The 18,778-nt window shown below is 36.2% G+C and overlaps 4 non-coding genes across 4 annotated transcripts; all 4 read left to right on the top strand.

Annotated features, from left to right (window-relative positions):
• The first annotated feature begins 149 nt into the window (after positions 1 to 149).
• Positions 150 to 235, top strand: TRNAY-GUA (transfer RNA tyrosine (anticodon GUA)). Its single transcript is given in 2 exon segments — positions 150 to 186; positions 200 to 235. It is a non-coding gene; the product is annotated as a tRNA-Tyr (tRNA).
• A 3,850-nt stretch (positions 236 to 4,085) lies between these two features.
• TRNAY-GUA (transfer RNA tyrosine (anticodon GUA)) lies at positions 4,086 to 4,171 on the top strand. Its single transcript is given in 2 exon segments — positions 4,086 to 4,122; positions 4,136 to 4,171. It is a non-coding gene; the product is annotated as a tRNA-Tyr (tRNA).
• Positions 4,172 to 5,166: 995 nt separating this feature from the next.
• On the top strand, positions 5,167 to 5,252 carry TRNAY-GUA (transfer RNA tyrosine (anticodon GUA)). Its single transcript is given in 2 exon segments — positions 5,167 to 5,203; positions 5,217 to 5,252. It is a non-coding gene; the product is annotated as a tRNA-Tyr (tRNA).
• Positions 5,253 to 5,908: 656 nt separating this feature from the next.
• TRNAY-GUA (transfer RNA tyrosine (anticodon GUA)) lies at positions 5,909 to 5,994 on the top strand. The gene is given in 2 exon segments: positions 5,909 to 5,945; positions 5,959 to 5,994. It is a non-coding gene; the product is annotated as a tRNA-Tyr (tRNA).
• The last annotated feature ends 12,784 nt before the right edge of the window (positions 5,995 to 18,778 follow it).

The following is an 18,778-nucleotide window of genomic DNA, read 5'->3' as shown; positions in this document are numbered from 1 at the left end:
TGATATAAACAAAATTTTAATATAACTTATATAAATGTCTTTACTACATTAAAATAATAATCTTGGTCACCTCACCTACAGAATACACACCAATTACATGCGGTGTTTTACACAATTGTATTCTTAGTTATAAAAAATGCAATCAACAACCGACCTTAGCTCAGTTGGTAGAGCGGAGGACTGTAGTTGTCAAACAGACATCCTTAGGTCACTGGTTCGAATCCGGTAGGTTGGATCAAAATTTTACATTTCCCTTTTTATCTATCAATGAAACTCAAAACATAATAAATCATTGTTGAACATGGGACTCCACTCATAAGAGGGAGGTGAATTGTGTGTTTCATAAAAACTGTAGTTTGAAAAACTTTTATCATTATTTTTAAATTTGAAAAACATTTTAAATATGTTTTAATAAATTAGCAGTGGAAATATAAATAAGCAAAAAATAGAGAGTTGATGATTAGAGATTATAACGCCAACAATTATAGAAGTTCGGTCAAAGTGAAGTGACCTAAATCTCTCTGCAAGATTTGATCTTGAGAGTATAGAATAATTCATATGAGTGGGTTGAACTATTTAACTCCTTTATACAAGGGATATGAAGTTTCGAGCTAACTTACAACTAAACATTAAACACTGGAGAGAAGAGATTAACCGTCCTTCCAAACAGCGGATTGAAGCAGTTAGTCTTATTTCCAAATAGTGACTTGAATAAAGTGTAATGCTAAACATATGAAAATATTTAACATGGGCTTCATCCCCTCCATATCTCATAGTGAGTGATCTTGGTAAGCGATAGGTTTGTTAGTCGATTGTGAATATGACAAGCAATATTCATTACTTCTACCCTAAATGGATGTGGTATATGTTTGACATGGACCATAAGTCTCGACATTTCTTGCAAAGCACGATTCTTCCTTTTGACAATCTCATTCTACAGAGGTGTAACGAGGACAGATAACTCATGGGAAATCCCTTTAGTAGTGCAAAATCAAGAGAAGTCATAGTTCTCAAATTCTTTGTCATGGTCGTTTTGAATGCTAATGGTCTTGTCAATCTCTTATCCTTTTTCATGTTCCAAACAAAGACAAAGAGTTTCAATTTCATGTTAACTTTGAATTAATTGATATTAACAAAATTTTAATATAACTTATATAAATGTCTTTACTACATTAAAATAATAATCTTGGTCACCTCACCTACAAAATACACACAAATTACATGCGGTGTTTTACACAATTGTATTCTTAGTTATAAAAAATCCAATCAACAACCGACCTTAGCTCAGTTGGTAGAGCGGAGGACTGTAGTTGTCAAACAGACATCCTTAGGTCACTAGTTCGAATTCGGTAGGTCGAATCAAAATTTTACATTTCTCTTTTTATCTATCAATGAAACTCAAAACATAATAAATCATTGTTGAACATGGGACTCCACTCATAAGAGGGAGGTGAATTGTGTGTTTCATAAAAATTGTAGTTTGAAAAACTTTTATCATTATTTTTAAATTTGAAAAACATTTTAAATATGTTTTAATAAATTAGCAGTGGAAATATAAATAAGCAAAAAATAAAGAGTTGATGATTAGAGATTATAACGCCAGCAATTATAGAAGTTCGGTCAAAGTGAAGTGACCTAAATCTCTTTGCAAGATTTGATCTTGAGAGTATAGAATAACTCATATGAGTGGGTTGAACGATTGAACTCCTTTATACAAGGGATATGAAGTTTCGAGCTAACTTACAACTAAACATTAAACACCGGAGAGAAGAGATTAATCGTCCTTCCAAACAGCGGATTGAAGCAGTTAGTCTTATTTCCAAATAGTGACTTGAATAAAGTGTAATGCTAAACATATGAAAATATTTAACATGGGCTTCATCCCCCTCCATATCTCATAGTGAGTGATCTTGGTAAGCGACAAGTTTGTTAGTCGATTGTGAATATGACAAGCAATATTCATTACTTCTACCCCAAATGGATGTGGTATATGTTTGACATGGACCATAAGTCTCGACATTTCTTGCAAAGCACGATTCTTCCTTTTGACAATCTCATTCTACAGAGGTGTAACGAGGACAGATAACTCATGGGAAATCCCTTTAGTAGTGCAAAATCAAGAGACGTCATAGTTCTCAAATTCTTTGTCATAGTCGTTTTGAATGCTAATGATCTTGTCAGCAAAACCTCTCAAGCTCGTTGGAGCGAAGGTTGAAGTGTGAGCTTCGCCTAGCGAAGGTTTTGTTCGCTCAGCGAACATGACAGTCTGGCAATGGTTGTTTCTCTGGGCGCAGGTGCCTTAGGTGCCTCATTTAGGGGCTCGCTAGGCGAGCCATTCTGCTCGCCTAGCGAGCATGACAGCTCAGTAGCAACTCTATAAGTAGCAAGGGCTACTTTTTGGAGCCATACTTTTGCACCTCCATACTTTTGTACTTTTTAGATATTTTTCCACAATTGCTCTTAGAGGATCTTTGGTGACCTAGAAATCATTTCTCTTCATCTCTTAACAATTTTTCACAAAAAGAAGGTGGATTCCCATCCAATCTCGATTATTCGACTCGGATGTTGATCAACCTTCTTCCGAAACTTGTTGAACAAGCTACCATGAAAATGAGTAGCTAAGTCCTTCATTTTGTCAAGGTTAGATGTAGATGATCATTAGCTTTCTGTGTAAATGTAAGGATCTTCATTTGTAAACTCTTTAATGGTGAATATATGGTGAAAACTTTGTTCTTATTGAAAACTCTTTGTGTTGGTTTATGATCGAGAGATGTTTACCAACTCTTAACCTAGGTTTTCATCCAATCTTGTTTGTTAGCTAGAGATAGTAATGAATGATTTTGTTCACCATAAGGTTGAACCAAAAAGTTGTCATTTTGATAGATTGTGTTAGAGATAAACAATGGATCAAAATGGGAAAACTCACAATGTGTGTTAGACATAAACACATTGGGAGGACTTTGTGAAATAGTTTATCATCTAAAGGAGTTTATAAGTTTTGTTGATCTAACATATACATGCAAAGTGATCATCTAAAGGAAATCCCTTTAGTAGTGCAAAATCAAGAGAAGTCATAGTTCTCAAATTCTTTGTCATGGTCGTTTTGAATGCTAATGATCTTGTCAATCTCTTATCCTTTTTCATGTTCCAAACAAAGATAAAGAGTTAGAATTTCATCTTAACTTTGAATTAATTGATATAAACAAAATTTTAATATAACTTATATAAATGTCTTTACTACATTAAAATAATAATCTTGGTCACCTCACCTACAGAATACACACAAATTACATGCGGTGTTTTACACAATTGTATTCTTAGTTATAAAAAATGCAATCAACAACCGACCTTAGCTCAGTTGGTAGAGTGGAGGAATGTAGTTGTCAAACAGACATCCTTAGGTCACTGGTCCGAATCCGGTAGGTCGGATTAAAATTTTACATTTTTCTTTTTATCTATCAATGAAACTCAATCCAAACAGCGGATTGAAGCAGATAGTCTTATTTCCAAATAGTGACTTGAATAAAGTGTAATGCTAAACATATGAAAATATTTAACATGGGCTTCATCCCCCTCCATTTCCCATAGTGAGTGATCTTGGTAAGCGACAAGTTTGTTAGTCGATTGTGAATATGACAAGCAATATTCATTACTTCTACCCCAAATGGATGTGGTATATGTTTGACATGGACCATAAGTCTCGACATTTCTTGCAAAGCACGATTCTTCCTTTTGACAATCTCATTCTACAGAGGTGTAACGAGGACAGATAACTCATGGGAAATCCTTTTATTAGTGCAAAATCAAGAGAAGCCATAGTTCTCAAATTCTTTGTCATGGTCGTTTTGAATGCTAATGATCTTGTCAATCTCTTATCCTTTTTCATGTTCCAAACAAAGACAAAGAGTTTCAATTTCATGTTAACTTTGAATTAATTGATATAAACAAAATTTTAATATAACTTATATAAATGTCTTTACTACATTAAAATAATAATCTTGGTCACCTCACCTACAAAATACACACAAATTACATGCGGTGTTTTACACAATTGTATTCTTAGTTATAAAAAATGCAATCAACAACCGACCTTAGCTTAGTTGGTAGAGCGGAGGACTGTAGTTGTCAAACAGACATCCTTAGGTCACTGGTTTGAATCTGGTAGGTCGGATTAAAATTTTACATTTCTCTTCTTATCTATCAATGAAACTCAAAACATAATAAATCATTGTTGAACATGGGACTCCACTCATAAGAGGGAGATGAATTGTGTGTTTCATAAAAAAAATTTAAATAGGTTTTAATAAATTAGCAGTGGAAATATAAATAAGCAAAAAATAGAGAGTTGATGATTAGAGATTATAACGCCAGCAATTCTAGAAGTTCGGTCAAAGTGAAGTGACCTAAATCTATCTGCAAGATTTGATCTTGAGAGTATACAATAATTCATATGAGTGGCTTAAACTATTGAACTCCTTTTTACAAGGGATATGAAGTTTCGAGCTAACATACAACAAAACATCAAAAACCGGAGAGAAGAGATTAATCATCTTTCCAAACAGTAGATTGAAGCAGTTAGTCTTATTTCCAAATAGTAACTTGAATAAAGTGTAATGCTAAACATATGAAAATATTTAACATAGGCTTCATCCCCCTCCATATCTCATAGTGAATGATCTTGGTAAGCGAAAAGTTTGTTAGTCGATTGTGAATATCACAACCAATATTCATTACTTCTACCCCAAATGGATGTGGTATATGTTTGACATGGACCATAAGTCTCGACATATCTTGCAAAGCACGATTCTTCCTTTTGACAATCTCATTCTACAGATGTGTAACGAGGACAGAAAACTCATGGGAAACCCCTTTAGTAGTGCAAAATCAAGAGAAGTCATAGTTCTCAAATTCTTTGTCATGGTCGTTTTGAATGCTAATGATCTTGTCAATCTCTTATCCTTTTTCATGTTCCAAACAAAGACAAAGAGTTTCAATTTCTTGTTAACTTTGAATTAATTGATATAAACAAAATTTTAATATAACTTATATAAATGTCTTTACTACATTAAAATAATAATCTTGGTCACCTCACCTACAGAATACACACAAATTACATGCGGTGTTTTACACAATTGTATTCTTAGTTATAAAAAATGCAATCCACAACCGAACTTAGCTCAGTTGGTAGAGCGGAGGACTGTAGTTGTCAAACAGACATCCTTAGGTCACTGGTTTGAATCCGGTAGGTTGGATTAAAATTTTACATTTCTCTTTTTATCTATCAATGAAACTCAATCCAAACAGCGGATTGAAGCAGTTAGTCTTATTTCCAAATAGTGACTTGAATAAAGTGTAATGCTAAACATATGAAAATATTTAACATGGGCTTCATCCCCCTCCATTTCTCATAGTGAGTGATCTTGGTAAGCGACAAGTTTGTTAGTCGATTGTGAATATGACAAGCAATATTCATTACTTCTACCCCAAATGGATGTGGTATATGTTTGACATGGACCATAAGTCTCGACATTTCTTGCAAAGCACGATTCTTCCTTTTGACAATCTCATTCTACAGAGGTGTAACGAGGACAGATAACTCATGGGAAATCCCTTTAGTAGTGCAAAATCAAGAGAAGCCATAGTTCTCAAATTCTTTGTCATGGTCGTTTTGAATGCTAATGATCTTGTCAATCTCTTATCCTTTTTCATGTTCCAAACAAAGACAAATAGTTTCAATTTCATGTTAACTTTGAATTAATTGATATAAACAAAATTTTAATATAATTTATATAAATGTCTTTACTACATTAAAATAATAATCTTGGTCACCTCACCTACAGAATACACACAAATTACATGCGGTGTTTTACACAATTGTATTCTTAGTTATAAAAAATGCAATCAACAACCGACCTTAGCTCAGTTGGTAGAGCGGAGGACTGTAGTTGTCAAACAGACATCCTTAGGTCACTGGTTTGAATCCGGTAGGTCGGATTAAAATTTTACATTTCTCTTTTTATCTATCAATGAAACTCAAAACATAATAAATCATTGTTGAACATGGGACTCCACTCATAAGAGGGAGATGAATTGTGTGTTTCATAAAAACATTTTAAATATGTTTTAATAAATTAGCAGTGGAAATATAAATAAGCAAAAAATAGAGAGTTGATGATTAGAGATTATAACGCCAGCAATTATAGAAGTTCGGTCAAAGTGAAGTGACCTAAATCTATCTGCAAGATTTGATCTTGAGAGTATAGAATAATTCATATGAGTGGGTTGAACTATTGAACTCCTTTATACAAGGGATATGAAGTTTCGAGCTAACTTACAACTAAACATTAAACACCGGAGAGAAGAGATTAATCGTCCTTCCAAACAACGGATTGAAGCAGTTAGTCTTATTTCCAAATAGTGACTTGAATAAAGCGTAATGCTAAACATATGAAAATATTTAACATGGGCTTCATCCCCCTCCATATCTCATAGTGACTGATCTTGGTAAGCGACAAGTTTGTTAGTCGATTGTGAATATGACAAGCAATATTCATTACTTCTACCCCAAATGGATGTGGTATATGTTTGACATGGACCATAAGTCTCGACATTTCTTGCAAAGCACGATTCTTCCTTTTGACAATCTCATTCTACAGAGGTGTAACGAGGACAGATAACTCATGGGAAATCCCTTTAATAGTGCAAAATCAAGAGAAGCCATAGTTCTCAAATTCTTTGTCATGGTCGTTTTGAATGCTAATGATCTTGTCAATCTCTTATCCTTTTTCATGTTCCAAACAAAGACAAAGAGTTTCAATTTCATGTTAACTTTGAATTAATTGATATAAACAAAATTTTAATATAACTTATATAAATGTCTTTACTACATTAAAATAATAATCTTGGTCACCTCACCTACAGAATACACACAAGATACATGCGGTGTTTTACACAATTGTATTCTTTGTTATAAAAAATGCAATCCACAACTGAACTTAGCTCAGTTGGTAGAGCGGAGGACTGTAGTTGTCAAACAGACATCCTTAGGTCACTGGTTCGAATCCGGTAGGTTGGATTAAAATTTTACATTTCTCTTTTTATCTATCAATGAAACTCAATTCAAACAGCGGATTGAAGCAGTTAGTCTTATTTCCAAATAGTGACTTGAATAAAGTGTAATGCTAAACATATGAAAATATTTAACATGGGCTTCATCCCCCTCCATTTCTCATAGTGAGTGATCTTGGTAAGCGACAAGTTTGTTAGTCGATTGTGAATATCACAACCAATATTCATTACTTCTACCCCAAATGGATGTGGTATATGTTTGACATGGACCATAAGTCTCGACATTTCTTGCAAAGCACGATTCTTCCTTTTGACAATCTCATTCTACAGATGTGTGACGAGGACAGATAACTCATGGGAAATCCCTTTAGTAGTGCAAAATCAAGAGAAGCCATAGTTCTCAAATTCTTTGTCATGGTCGTTTTGAATGCTAATGATCTTGTCAATCTCTTATCCTTCTTCATGTTCCAAACAAAGACAAAGAGTTTCAATTTCATGTTAACTTTGAATTAATTGATATAAACAAAATTTTAATATAACTTATATAAATGTCTTTACTACATTGAAATGATAATCTTAGCACCTCACCTTCACAATACACACAAATTGCGTGCCCCGTGTTTTAAATGATTATATTCTTAGTTATGAACGAAGGAAATCAACAACCGAACTTAGCTCAGTTGGTAGAACGGAGGACTGTAGTTGTCAAACAGACATCCTTAGGTCACTGGTTTGAATCCGGTAGGTCGGATCAAAATTTTAAATCTCTGTTTTTATCTATCAATGAAACTCAAAACATATTAAGTCATTGTTGAACATGGGACTCCACTCATAAGAGGGAGGTGAATAGTGTGTTTCATAAAAACTGTAGTTTGAAAAAGTTTTATAATTATTTTCAAAGCTGAAAAACATTTTGAATATGTTTTCAATAAATTATCAGTGGAAATATAAATAAGCAAAAAATAGAGAGTTTATAATTAGAGATTATAACGCCATCAATTATAGAAGTTCGGTCAAAATGAAGTGACCTAATTCTCTCTGTAAGATTTAATCCTGAGAAGATACAGTAATTAATATGAGTGGGTTGAACTATTGAACTCCTTTATACAAGGGATATGAAGTTTCGAGCTAACTTCCAACGAAATATCAAACACGGGAGAGAAGAGCTTAATCATCATTCCAAACAGCGGATTGAAGCAAGTAGGCTTCTTTCCAAATAGTAACTTGAATCAAGTGTAATGCTAAACATATGAAAATATTTAACGTTGGGATTCAACCACCTCCATATCTCAGAGTGAGTGATCTTGGTAAGCGACAAGTGATCGCTCGACTTTATGAGTCGAATTGGGGTACAAACTGCAAGTGCACAGTTCTATCGCGTAGTTTTAAAAGATATCGATCCCACAGGGACTTATGAATCGATATACCGTTATCTAAGGTTACTTCGTAAAGCTAAGGCAGGTAATACTTTGATTTTTGGGGGAAAAGGCTAAAACTAAAATAAGATCTAAAATTAATATCTAATAAGCGGATATCGGTATGTAATTCGTCGTAATTAGGGAATCAATCCTTTATTGGTTTCTTGGTTTTAAAGTAAATCTTTTCAGTTGACGCCATTGGTTAAAAGTTTTATCTCAAACTCTCGCTCTGTTGAATAAACTATGATTTTATATTAACGTAGCTGTCACTTATAGTTAAGTCAAAAACCACTTTTTGAAAACAATAGAATCCGTAGAAACTCTTTTTAAGAAAACACTAATCGTTTAAACACCCTTATCTCAAACTCTTGCTCTGTTGACTTAGGTTATATAATTAAATTCAAATGCTTAACTCTCGTCCTCACATCCAATCTTTAAAAATAATTTTTGAAAAAGGTTAGAATTTAATTAACTCTAAAAATTGCTCTCCCCCTGATCTAGAATTAATGTCCAATTTACACTGTCCAGTCAAAACCTCAAACTCTCGCTCTATTGATTTTAACTTCTTTATGTCTTTTACTTTCGTACAAAAACTTTGTTATTAAACCTGTAAATTGAGACCGTAAAAAGAGTGATTTTAATTTTAAACTTAATTAAACCAACTTAGTTTTGATTCCTTCATTCCGCTTACTTTACATACCGATACCTAAATAAATCAGCCAGACATGCTAAACAGACTTAAATAAATAACATGCATAAACATATTCATCACAGGCAAGCAGCAAAAATTAATAATAAAAACAAGCATATATAAATTCAACAAATAAATAAAGAACCTGAATAATTAAATAGCAGTCTTGAACACTCCACCACAGACCGGTTGGATTTGTTCTTGAGTTCTTCAATCAGGCAGAAAAATAAAACGAAGGAAGGAATAAAAAACTAGATTCTAACGTAAGGTTAGATCCGGTAAAAGGTACACAATAGTTTCCGGTGTAGAAACTATTGTGCAAAAAATTAATTAAGAGCTAGAAAAGAAAATAGAATTGCAAAAGAAAACAATATAGAAATTTGTAAAAGTAATACTGTAAAAATATGCCTAAGCTGCTGGAAGAAGAAAAAATGCGAAAACGGCAAAAATTTGGAAAAAGCGTGGAAGCGTGGAACCTAGAGCTTTCCAAAAAGCTACTATTTATATGCTACCTCCTGCAACTGCCTTCCGCGTCAAAAGTCTTCAACGTGCAGAATAGTTGGGCGTGGAAATAGGACTCAACTTCTCTGAAGCGTTCCTTGTGCCTCAAATATAGGGGAATGGTGTGACGTCCGTCACACCATGTGTGACGCTCGTCACACAAGTGCATATAGCGTGACGCTCGTCACAACCTTTGTGACGCTCGTCACAGGCACAACGCCTGTGCCTTCTTTGGGTTGGGCTTGGCTTTTGCTATTTGTTTCCAAAAACTTCTTTTTGCACCTCCTTTTCTTCCTTTTTTTTACTTTTGCTTCAAATAGATACCTGAGATAAATAGAAAGAAAATACCGCGTAACATCCGATAAAATGAAATAAATTAAAGTAAATAATAATATAATTTAATTGAATTAAGTCCTAAAATGTGATATAGTTTCATGTTATCAAACTCTCCCATACTTAGATCTTTGCTTGTCCTCAAGCAAAATACGGTATAGAACTTAAAAATTTTAGCCAGATGAAATTTCAAAACACACATCAATTCGTACTAGGTTGCATGTAAACCTTGTTTAGAAGTAACTTGAGTTTAATCTTGACATCGACAATCACGTCACAACCCCAGATAACCTCACCTCATGCAAACCAGTTCAAGTAATGCCATTATAGCTGTCCTAGTTCCTTTACTCTTATTTCACCCGTTTTCATTCTAGCGAAATCACATTAAGCCCTTTATCTTTTCGCGCACATAGTGGAGTAACCGGTTAGTGATTCTGATCCCCTTTTATCTAGAAGTTCTGGTACATAAGTCGGATAACTTCGTTATTCAGTCCATTGCAAATTGTGGGGGATCGGACCGTAGTCCGCCCTACCAAGTTCAGTACCAGATACCTACTGAACCAACTCATAATGGATCTCTCGTATTATGCTTTTGTATGATCTGCAGCCTTTAGATTAAATGATCTGGTAAGGATCACCTAACTTAATTAGTGCATTTCCTGATATATATAATTTTTTTTTTCGCTATGGGAATCATTCACTTATATTCATCGGCTCTCCACGTAGTTTGCTATTAAGATGGTGCTGACTTCTCGTATAAACTACTTGGGGTTACTATAAGGTTAAAAGTCCATGGACTTGGTATAATAGGTGCTTATCCTTATCTAACGTGTTGAGGTTCTCAGAGCGTTGTTATGGTAATAATTTTTGTCTTGATTTCACTCAAGTTTTATAAAATAAGCAACCTTTATACTTATTGGGTGTGTTAAATTTTTGTTATGGCTCATGAAAATTTGAGGGGAAATAGATAATAGAAAGTTTTTCACGCTAGGGACTTAACTTAAAATAAATCTATATTATGATAATATTTTTTTTTTATAACAAATAAGAAAGGGAAATAACAATGAAAGGAAAAGTACATACTTGAAAAGGAAAGTGGAGGATAGAAAGAACATGGTTTTCCCCCCCATACTTGAATAAAACATTGTCCTCAATGTTTGAAGGAAAAGAAATGAAATACAAAAAGGAAAGGAAAAAGAAAAGTTAAGGTTGCCTTCCGCCTCTTGTTCTTGGGCCTGGTGATCGCTGACGTAAGTCTAAGTTGTCGAACCTGCTAAACAACTCGGTGAACCGCTGATCGGTTATGTTATTCCTCTCTGCCTGCTGTTGTTGCATTTGGCGCATCATTTGCATCATTTCGAGATTCTGTGCTTGCATACCATCAATGGCATCCATGATGTCGTCGTTGGTTGCAGGCCTTCTTCGTCGACGACGTCGGGAGGATGGGCCAGCTGCAGTATCGGAAGGGTTGAGCGGGACTGATTGTTGTTCAGGAGCGTTATCACCTTGCTCCATTTCTTCGAACTCGTCTGCAGACGGGTTTGTATGCGAAGGCTCGGTAACTTCGGGAGCATTCAGATCATAGAGGTGGCAGTTGGGATTGGTGACATCGGTTAGGGAAATGTTGGGGAGAACAACGCTTGGGACGGCCTGGTTATTCACCATAAGGTAGTATTTTCCGCCTACTCGGTTCTTGATTAGGCGGCTGGACCGACAGTAGCCTATATCCATAAATAGGGGAGGTAAAGATTCTAAAGTTTGGAGTCGGTCCCCTAGGTTTAAGCCAAGTGCTATGGTGGTTATTAATCCACCAATTACAAAAGGTTGACAGCCTCTAGCACATAAGGTGCGGATATGATGAAATAGGAAGGAGGCGGCGTTTACCTTAGCATTCGGTTCGAAGACGCATTCGAGGAAGAAGAGTTCCTTTGCGTTGACCTTGCTGTTGTTCGGTCTTCCAAAAACGGTGTTTTGTAGGATACGGATAAAGTACCGTATAGTTGGGTTATGTATATGGGAAACAAGGAGCTCTTCCCAGTTGTTGGCATCTACTCCGGATATTTTCCTAAAGAGGTCGAAAGCAGCAACTGTGCTCCAGTTTAGGTTTGGAGGGATTCTGGGGTAGACTTGACCTTCTGTGGGAAATTGTAGCATGGTACTCAATTGGTTTTGGGTTAAGGAGTACTCAGTGTTGAACATACGGAAGGTTGCGGTACCGGTTAAGAATTCGTCCTCACCGGCTGGAGTGTTGTACGCGTATGAGCTTAAGAATTCTAAGGTTAGGGAGGGGTAGGTGGGTTGATTATGCGTACATAGAAAGGTTAGATCGGCAAGGCGGAGCATCCACTCGATACCTTGAAGTAATCCTAATTGTTGTAAACAAGTTGAATCAGGATACCTGGTAGAGATGACGCCTCGCTGTTGAAAGCGCTCGAATTGCTCCCTTTGATAGTTTTCATCTCCGGATCGGAAGATGATATTTCCGAAATTCTGATTTCCCGCCATACTGATGAGTGAATTTAAAGGAGTGGTAAAGGAAAGAAAGAAATGTATTTGATATTAGAGAGTGGTTTGTGGTGAATGGAGGAGGGTTTTGATGGGTATTTATAGGAAAAGAATTTGGAAATTGGAAAGGAGGTGGTTGAAAAGTGAATAAATGTGGGTTAATGGGAATAAATGGGGAAGGTAAAAAGTAAAAGGGTGTAACGTTCGTCTCTAACGGCACTGTAACGTTCACCTAGTCAGAAAGGTGTTACGCTCGTCACAGGGGCGTGACAGTCGTAACAGGTACTTGGCATGCCGTCCGTCATAGATTGTGTGACGCTCGTCACACAGTCTTTTTGGCATGGCTTCAGCTAGCGTTCTTCAGAATAACTTGGTAATTTATTTTTATTATTTTTTTGTTTTGTTTTGCTTTTGATTATTTTATTTTGCTAATTAATTTTCTGCATGTCATTCTACTTTGCACAATGATGCATAAATATATTATTCTTTAATAAGTCGTGTAGGCAGCAACAGTAGAGAGCATAATAGATATTACATAATAAAATGAATAAATAGCTTCAATAAAATAATCATAATGTAACAATGGAGAAAAACAAAAAGTGTGAAAGAGAAACAAATACGAATATAATTTGAAATAACATTAACGAATTAATCTAGCTTAAGACTAAATAACTAAGAAAAATAAATAAATTCTATCCATCTGCACGATCTCTGGCCGGAGGAGCAAATGAGTTAACACGGTATAGCAACTCGTGAAACTGGTTTGTCATACTGTTCATGTATCCCAGAAAATCGTGCCTCAGGCTAGTGAACTCTTCTTTGAGGGCATCTTGTTCTGACATCAAAGCTTCCATGGCAGTGTTATAATCAGTTCCGGGCATATGATGTCTAAGGTCGGGTATTGCCGATTCTTCGGTCTGAGCAGGTTGAGGAGGAGGATCAATATCATAATATCCAGATGGTGTCTGAGGATCTGATTCAGCATAAGGAATCTGGTCATCATGAATCTCATAGTCATCACAAATCTCATAGTCCTGGATGGATTCAGTGGATCTAGCAGGAGAGGGGGTTTCGTTCAGATTGTAGAGCCAGTTGTTGCGGTTATGAACACTAGTCCTAGGATCGGGCATGGTGAATAGGAAAAGAACTTGGTTATCAATAATAAGCTCAAACTCATCAGACCCTAGGTTTGCTATAAACAAAATGTTGAAGAGGAAGGGTATACTCATAGTAGTAATGCCACAAAAAGGGCTTAAGTCAAGCATAGGCTGACGTAATCCAATAGCATTACCTATCATAGTTATCAAACCGCCTATTCGGATTGGTGCTCGCTCATCTTGGATAAGGTGGTCCAAGTTTGCTAACATAAAAGTGGCACCGTTTACTGGACGGTTCTGAGAAGCACAAAATATGATGAAGAGTTCATCACGTGAAACTGTGGTACTGTTTGGCTTCTTCCCAAATAAGGTGTGGGTCAGGATCTTATGGAAATAACGGAAGGCCGGGTTATGTATGTTTCCAGAGAGAAAATCATGTTCCTCGGGATCGTCATTTCCAGTCAAGTTACCCCAAAAGTGTTCAAGTTCTCTATATTCGAAAAGTCCCTCTTGGCTCACTGTGAATGTGTCAAAGGATGTAGGGAAGCCTAAAAGGTTGGCAAAATTTTGAATATTAAATTGGTACTCCATGTTAAACATTCTGAACTGTATAAAACCTCTGCTTATTCCTTTTCCATGGCTGGGTAGATAGATCAGAGAACTAAGGAATTCTAGAGTCAGTCTCCGGTAAGTGACAAATTGTCTACGGATAGGAGCGGTTTCCCACCCTATCTGATTCAGCAAATACAGGACACTTTGTCTTAGTCCAAGGGCAATCATTGCCCAGTCATCAGCATACAGGCTAGGTAGCATCTCTCTCGTGGCTAGTTCCTCAAACTTTTGTTTCTGAGTTGTTCCTCTGAATTTGATACCCATACGATCAATATGTCCCATCAGGTTAGTGTTAGCTAGAGAAAAGAAAAACAAGAGTTTTAGTCAGGATTTGGCCAAATGCCGAAAGAAGAGAAAAGTTTTTAATAAAATAAAATAAATTAAGAATGAATACTAAACAAAAATTAAAAGAATAATTAAGGAAGAAATAGAAAAATAATAATAATAGAATAAGGAAATAATAAAATAATTTGTGGGTTGTCTCCCACTAAGCGCTTTGTTTAATGTCGCAAGCTCGACATAAAAACAATCAATTACAATCTATAATTTCTGGAGGCATTTCGTCTAAGTGCAAGACTTGCGAATCTTCATTGTTTTCTGCATAGTGATAATGTTTTAGACGTTGCCCGTTTACGGTAAATGGTTCCATAGATTTGCCTTTAATTTCTACTGCTCCACTGGGAAAAACATTAGTGATTTGAAAAGGACCTGACCATCTAGATCGTAGTTTTCCCGGAAATAACTTTAGTCTGGAGTTAAATAAAAGGACTGTATCGCCTTGTTTGAAGATTTTCCTTGATATGCGCTTGTCATGCCATTGTTTTGTTCTTTCTTTGTAGATTCTGGCATTTTCGTAAGCATCTCTTCTGAGTTCCTCTAATTCGCTTATATCAAGGATTCTCTTTTCACCGTCGGCTTTATAGTTTAAATTTAGATTTTTAATAGCCCAATAGGCTTTATGTTCTAATTCTACCGGGAGGTGACAAGATTTTCCATAAATTAGCTTAAATGGGGTTGTTCCTATGGGTGTTTTGTAAGCAGTTCAGTATGCCCATAAAAGCTTATGGTAATTTCAATGACCAGTCTTTCCTTGAAGTGGCGACTGTTTTTTCTAGTATTTGTTTGATTTCTCTGTTAGATACTTCCACTTGCCCATTGGTTTGAGGGTGGTAAGGTGTCGCTACTCTATGTCTTACGCCATACTTAAGCAGTAGTTTTTCGAGTACTTTGGATATGAAATGCGATCCACCATCACTGACAACTATTCTTGGGACACCAAACCTTGGAAATATTATATTCTTAAAGAGTCTAGTTACTACTCGTGTGTCATTTGTTGGGGAAGCTATAGCTTCAATCCATTTTGATACGTAGTCAACTGCCACGAGTATGTATTTGTTGCTGAAAGAGGATGGAAAAGGTCCCATGAAGTCTATTCCCCACACGTCGAAAATCTCGACTTCCAAAACGCCCTTTTGTGGCATCTCGTCACGTCTAGATATGTTTCCTGTGCGTTGACATCTGTCACATTTCTTAATAGCTGCATGCACATCCTTCTATATACTTGGCCAATAAAAACCGGCTTGTAGGATTTTAGAGCAGGTCTTGGATGTACTTGCGTGTCCACCATAAGGAGCGGAGTGACAGTGTTGGATTATACTTTCTACCTCTTCTTCGGGTATACACCGAAGAAAAATACCATCGGGACCTCTTTTAAAAAGTAAGGGGTCATCCCAGTAATAATGTTTTATATCGTAGAAGAATTGTTTCTTCTATTGGTAGGATAAGGTAGATGGAACTATTCCGGCAGCTAAATAATTGACGAGGTCAGCGTACCACGGTGTAACAGATATTGCTAAGGTAGTTTCTACCTGTTTATCAGCGTTATTTTCTTCTAAAGTAGCTATAAGCTTATCGTACGAGAAGTCATCGTTAATTGCTGTTCTTTCCGGTTCAAGGTTCTCATGTCTAGAGAGGTGATCTGCTACTACGTTTTCAGTTCCTTTCTTGTCTTTGATTTCCAAATTGAACTCTTGTAGTAACAGGATCCACCTTAGGAGTCTAGGTTTTGCATCCTTTTTAGTTAAGAGGTATTTGATAGCAGCGTGGTCAGTGTAGATGATTATTTTGGCTCCGACTAAGTAAGAACAAAATTTATCTAGCGCAAACACTACTGCTAGAAGTTCTTTCTCGGTTGTGGCATAATTCATTTGTGCTTCATCTAGAGTTCTACTTGCGTAATATATAACATGAAGCTTTTTATCTTTTCGTTGTCCTAAAACAGCACCTACAGCGTAATCGCTGGCATCACACATTATTTCGAATAGTTCATTCCAATCTGGTGTCTGCATTATGGGTGCGGAGATCAGTGCTTGTTTAAGCGTTCGAAATGCTTCTAAACATTTATTGTCGAATATGAATTCAGCATCTTTCATCAATAGTCCGGTCAACGGTTTAGTTATTTTAGAGAAGTCTTTAATGAATCGTCGGTAAAAACCGGCATGTCCTAAGAAGCTTCGTACTTCTCTCACAGTCTTCGGAGGTTGAAGGTTTTCGATTACCTCTATTTTGGCCGTGTCTACTTCGATTCCTCTATTTGAGATGATGTGTCCTAAAACAATTCCTTCTTGTACCATAAAGTGACATTTTTCCCAATTAAGTACTAGGTTTACTTTTACACATCGCTCTAGAACTTTCTCTAGGTTTTCAAGACATTCTTCAAAGCTTTGTCCGCATACGGAAAAGTCATCCATAAATACTTCCATGATGTTTTCTAGGAAATCGGCGAATATTGCCATCATGCATCTTTGGAAGGTTGCAGGAGCATTACACAAGCCAAACGGCATTCGTCTATAAGCGAAGGTACCAAAAGGGCACGTGAACGTTGTCTTTTCTTGGTCATCAGGATGAATTGGTATTTGAAAGAAACCTGAGTAACCGTCTAGATAGCAGAAATGTGAATGTTTTGCTAATCGTTCTAACATCTGGTCAATGAATGGTAAAGGGAAATGATCTTTTCGGGTTGCTTTGTTTAGTTTCCTATAGTCAATGCACATTCTCCATCCCGATTCGATTCGTTTGGTTATAGTTTCTCCATTTTCATTTTCAATGACTGTTATACCTCCTTTCTTTGGTACTACGTGTACAGGACTAACCCATTTGCTATTAGATATAGGATATATGATACCTGCCTCTAATAACTTGGTTATTTCCTTCTTCACTACCTCACTCAGGATCGGGTTTAGTCTCCTCTGGTGTTCCCTAGAAGTTTTACAGTCTTCTTCTAACATGATGCGGTGCATACAAATAGAAGGTCTTATTCCTTTAAGATCGGTGATGTTGTAACCTAGTGCGGTTGGATATTTTCTTAAGATATGCAGGAGTTTTTCTGTTTCGAGCCTTCCTAAGTCAGCATTAACTATCACTGGTCATTCAAGCTCTAAGTCTAGGAATTCATATCTCAGATTCTTGGGAAGTGTTTTCAGGTCTAAGGTTGGTTTCTTAAGGCATTGCGTAGGGTCCGGTGTTATTGCTAAACATTGGTTAAGTTTGTCTTCTACAAGGTAGTCAGATGATTTGTCTTTTTCTAACTTCGTTTCTTTTATGCATTCATCGATGATATCCATGAAGTAACATGTATCTTCTATTGCAGGTGCTTTCAAAAATTGGGAAAGAATGAACTCAATTTTCTCTTCTCCTACTTCGAAAGTGAGTCGTCCTTGTTTTACGTCTATGATTGCACCGGTAGTTGCTAAGAACGGTCTTCCCAGTATAATGGGTGTAACTTCATCTTCTCTAATATCCATAATTATAAAATCAGTTGGAATGTAGAATTGACCTATGCGCACTGGAACGTTTTCAAGAATTCCTACAGGATATTTTACGGAACGATCTGCTAGTTGCACAGACATTTTAGTTGGTCTTAATTCTCCCATTTCAAGTCTCTTGCATATGGATAAAGGCATAACACTAATACCGGCTCCTAAATCGCATAAGGCTTTGTCAATGACAAATTTTCCTATGTGACAGGGTATAGAGAAACTACCTGGGTCTTTAAGTTTAGGAGGCATATTCTATATTATAGCGCTACATTCAGCAGTAAGTGTAACGGTTTCGCTATTTTCAAGTTTCCTTTTATTAGAAAGAATTTCTTTTAAAAACTTGGCATATGAGGGCATTTGCGTAATAGCTTCTGTAAACGGAATTGTGACGTTTAATTGTTTTAGTAGGTCGACAAATTTTTTAAATTGGCCCGCATCTTTGGTTTTAATAAGCCTTTGAGGGTAAGGGATAGGTGGTTTATAAGGTGGTGGAGGTACATAAGGTTCCTTCTTTTCTAAGGTTTCCTTATTACTCTCTGCCTTTTCCTTAGGTTCACTCTTCTCAGTTGACCTTTTAGAGTTTTGGTTTTCTATCCTTGGGTCAGACGGTCCTTCCACTTCTCAGTATAATTGCATGAGCGTGGCTTCTTGGGTTAGGTTGGGGTTGGCCAGGAAATGTACCAGTTGGGGCAGCAGTAGGCGCTTGTTGTTGAGCTACTTGTGATATTTGCGTTT

Source organism: Lathyrus oleraceus, chromosome 5 (assembly GCF_024323335.1).
Source record: "Lathyrus oleraceus cultivar Zhongwan6 chromosome 5, CAAS_Psat_ZW6_1.0, whole genome shotgun sequence".
Classification (NCBI taxonomy): domain Eukaryota; kingdom Viridiplantae; phylum Streptophyta; class Magnoliopsida; order Fabales; family Fabaceae; genus Lathyrus; species Lathyrus oleraceus.
This window is presented reverse-complemented; position numbering and strand designations above follow the sequence as displayed.